At 42.3% G+C, this 4,527-nt stretch overlaps 1 non-coding gene across 1 annotated transcript; it reads right to left on the bottom strand.

The window, feature by feature from the left end:
• Positions 1-484: 484 nt before the first annotated feature.
• On the bottom strand, positions 485-556 carry TRNAS-GGA (transfer RNA serine (anticodon GGA)). Its single transcript has one exon. It is a non-coding gene; the product is annotated as a tRNA-Ser (tRNA).
• Positions 557-4,527: the final 3,971 nt, after the last annotated feature.

The following is a 4,527-nucleotide window of genomic DNA, read 5'->3' as shown; positions in this document are numbered from 1 at the left end:
TACAATATTGTAAGTAATTAACCTCCAATTAAAATAAATAAATTTACATTTTAAAAAATAATAAAATAAATCTCTAATGAAACATCTTTTTCTCACATCAGATTAGCAGGGATCAGAAAGTTTGATTTCTTTCTGTGTTATGGAATATGAAGTAGGGATTGGTAATTTTTTCTGTAAAACCCAGAGAGTGACTATTTTCACCTTTGTGAAACATGCCAATATGTTCTCTGTTGCATCCACTTAACTCTGCAGTTTGAAAGCAAGCATAGACAATGTGCATGGTTGGGTTCAAGCAAAACTTTATTTCCAAAAATTAGAAGCCACAGCTTGTTTATCCTTGAAGTGAAGTGAAGTGAAGTGAATTCGCTCAATCGTGTCCAACTCTTTGTGACCCCATGGACTGTAGCCCACCAGGCTCCTCCCTCCATGGGATTCTCCAGGCAAAAGTCCTAGAGTGGGTTGCCATTTCCTTCTCCAGGGGATCTTCCCGACCCAGGGATCGAACCCGGGTCTCCTGCATTCCAGGCAGATGCTTTAACCTCTGAGCCACCAGGGAAGCAGTATAGATAAATGAACATGTACTTACAATGCCAATGGGACTATAAATTGGTAGCACTGTCATGAAAGTCAGTCTAGCATCATATGTCACAGCTAAAGTACACATACTTTTTAATGAAGCAATTGTAACTCTAAGCCTGCAGCTCATTGGTATACTCACACAGGTGTGAAACAAAATAACAACAAGCATATTCAGTTCAGTTCAGTTCAGTCGCTCAGTCATGTCTGACTCTTTGTGACCCCATGAATCGCAGCATGCCAGGCCTCCCTGTCCATCACCAACTCCCGGAGTTCACTCAGACTCAAGTCCATTGAGTCAGTGATGCCATCCAGCAATCTCATCTTCTGTCGTCCCCTTCTCCTCCTGCCCCCAATCCCTCCCAGCATCAGAGGCTTTTCCAATGAGTCAACTCTTCGCAAAAGGTGGCCAAAGTACCGGAGTTTCAGCTTCAGCATCATTCCTTCCAAAGAAACCCCAGGACTAATCTCCTTCAGAATGGACTGGTTGGATCTCCTTGCAGTCCAAGGGACTCTCAAGAGTCTTCTCCAACACCACAGTTCAAAAGCATTAATTCTTCAGCTCTCAGCTTTCTTCACAGTCCAACTCTCACATCCATACATGACCACTGGAAAAACCATAGCCTTGACTAGACGGACCTTTGTTATCAAAGTAATGTCTCTGCTTTTCAATATGCTATCTAGGTTGGTCATAACTTCCTTCCAAGGAGTAAGCATCTTTTAATTTGGTGGTGGCTGCAATCACCATCTGCATTGATTGTGGAGCCCCAAAAAATAAAGTCTGACACTGTTTCTACTGTTTCCCCATCTATTTCCCATGAAGTGATTGGACCAGATGCCATGATCTCCGTTTTCTGAATGTTGAGCTTTAAGCCAACTTTTTCACTCTCCTCTTTCACTTTCATCAAGAGGCTTTTTAGTTCCTCTTCATTTCCTGCCATAAAGATATTAACTGAAGCCAGAAATTGAAAACAATTTAAACATATCCATAATGTGGAAAAATATTCAACTGTAAAAACAATAGGTCGGGCTCATCTACTAAAATAGAATAAACTCCAAGATGTGATGTTCAGCACAAAAGCAAGATGCAGGACAGAATGTAAAAGATGCTCTCATGTGGATGGGAATGAGCACTCACAGACACACAACACACACATTTACAAATGCCTGAAATGCCTTATCACTGGAAGGATACTTATGAAACTATAAGAAAGTTTCCATCTAAGAAGAGGAACAAAACAACTGGGAACAAGGTAAGAATGAGGCTAACTGTTCACTGTGTTAATAATTTGAACACAAAATTTTGAGCTATAATCTCATATTGCTTATTTTAAAATTAAAGTTAAATTTATGAGTTTTCACTTAGTCCCATTTAACAGTGGATAGGCAAGACAATAGATAAAAAAGAATCTCTGGAAAGAAAATATGCCCAAAAAATATATCTTCCAAATTTTTCTTGCCTAGACTATTTTCCTTGAATTTCTCTGTTCTTTTATCTTCTGTCTTTAGGACCTCTTATTGCATTTGTCAAATCCCAAATGGTTCATCTCTCTTTTAACCTCTGTGTTCAGTGTATTTGAGTCACCAGAGGGTTCACCTAAGGTAAGGAGGTCACCAAGGGCTCCTTTGTCAAGCCAAATGGGTCTTGCTGGCAGTGCCAAAGCCAAAAGAATAGGGCAGGCAAGGACACTTCTGAGGAGCAAACCTGGTCAGACCACTCCCATCTCTCATTAATTGGGAAAGGGCATCTTTCACAAGTCTTCTCACACACCTGGCCCTCATTTGGAAAGTTTAAAGTGGAATCAATGAGAAGTTGTCTCTGAGAACAAGGTCAATATACCCATAATGACCATAGAAACAGTCAAGCTTACTGACTGATGACACTTATAAAGAGCAGCAGATGAAAGAAGGTTGGTGCACATGTTAACTCTACCACCTCAAAGACTGAGGGCACCACTCCTTAGCACCTGGCCTCATTCAACTGGGCCCTGCTCTGCACCGTGTGTTCCTTCCCCTTAAGCTGCTGTAGGAAATGGCTTGGCCCTTCTCTTTCCAATTTCTCCAGGAAGGAGAACAGTGTGACCTGAGGTCTAAAGTCAAGTTCATCAGGAGCAGAGCCATGTCAGGGATTTAGAGAGGCTGTACTCTCAGAAGCTGAATGAGGAGAGCAGGATGGTTACCGAGCTGAGCAATGCTATGAGCTCAGGTAGGGTCCAGCCTCATCCTGACCCCCTGGGGAGCCCTGCACCACAAATGACATCCCAGAGGTAGGCCCTGTTATGGACATAAGCTAAAGGGGATAGTAGGTGGTATAGTTTTCCTGATAAAGGGGGTTCTGGCTGACTTAGGGTAATCCTCTAGAAAAGCCAAGAACACACCTACAACGGGGAAATAGGCTCTAGCCTAGTAAAGAAGACTGGCAGCCCAAATGGCTCAGTGGTAAAGAATCTGCCTGCCAGTGCAGGAGATGCCAGAGACATGGATTTTATCCCTGGGTCTGGAAGATTCCCTGGAGGAGGATATGTCAACACACTCTAGTATTTTTGCAGAGAAAATCCCATGGACAGAGGAGCCTGGCAGGCTACAGTCCATGGGGTTGCAAAGAGCTGGACACGACTGAGAAACTGAGCATGCACTCATACACTACTACAGAAGACTGGGCAAAGCACGAACAGTATTCACTTTTGTGTGCCTAGGGCATCTCCAAACAGCAGAGAACGACAGCAGAACAGTCAGTTGTTCTGACTAGAATGAATTTCAAAAAGGAATCATGGATCCACCAGCCACAGTTTTTGTCCAACAAGTGACAAGCACTTCTGTGTTTGGGTATGCTACAGCATGTATTATCAAATATAAGAAGCAGTGGGTGATGTGGTAGTTTCCTAGAGCTACCATAACAAAGTACCACAACTGAATGGCCTAAACAACAAAAGTGTGTTGTCTCATAGCTCTGGAGGCTAGAAGTCCCAGATTCACGTATCAGCAAGGCTATGTTCCTTCTGAAACCTGTAGGAAAAGGATCCTTCCTCGCCTCTTCCAAATTCTGGAAGCCCCAGATGTTTCTTGGTGTGTGGTAGCAAAACTTCAATCCTCACATGACATGCTCCCTAACATCTGCTGACAAATTTCCTTTTTAATATAAGGATATCAGTCATATTGGATTAGGGGCCCATCCTAATCGAGTATGACCTCATCCTAACTAACTATATCTTCAGCAACTTTATTTCCAAATAAGGTCATATTCTGAGGAACTGGGGGTTAGGACTCCAACACATGAATTTGGGGGTTGGAGAGATACAATTCACCCCATAAATGGTAAGTGTGTAATCACATTAGCATTTTCACCCTAAAAGTTTGGTTTCTGGTCTGGAACTATTCCCCCAATAACATACTTCTGCATCAAGTCTGTTCACTACAACCCAGCCTTGTATGATCCACTATGTAAAGGTAACCCCACATTTATCATCAGCTTAGCTATGGAAATTCCAAATGAAGACTCAAACCAGGCCCTCTTCTGTGCAATGGCAGGCCTCCCCCAGCACGGATACAATGCAATTTTCATCTTTTTTTGGCCACTCTCTGTTCAACAGAGAACATCTCCATGAACATACAGAACTTTTCATTCTTGGGGATGGGGAAGTAGAGGGAATGAGCTAACTGCAACACTTTGTGGGCGAAATGTTTAACATTCTAATTCTGAATGTTGAGGACAAACAGACTAGTAGTTTCTTATTTCAACACATTGGCCATCAAGAGAACAGGAGTATAGACATGAACCAATATTGTTCCTGGCTACTAATCAAAAAGTTGAATGAAAAATCACTGGAGCACAGTTGTGCAGAGGTGCACCATTAAAACTTCCATTCTGGAGATAAATGCTAGGGAGAGTCAACACTATCAATAAAACTTAGGAATGTGGGCAGTAGATTATGCATGGATCACTGGCAGATA

Source organism: Capricornis sumatraensis, chromosome 15 (genome assembly GCF_032405125.1).
Source record: "Capricornis sumatraensis isolate serow.1 chromosome 15, serow.2, whole genome shotgun sequence".
NCBI classification, from domain to species: Eukaryota; Metazoa; Chordata; class Mammalia; order Artiodactyla; family Bovidae; genus Capricornis; species Capricornis sumatraensis.
The sequence above is the reverse complement of the archived record's forward strand: the minus strand, read 5'-3'. Positions and strand labels throughout refer to the sequence as shown.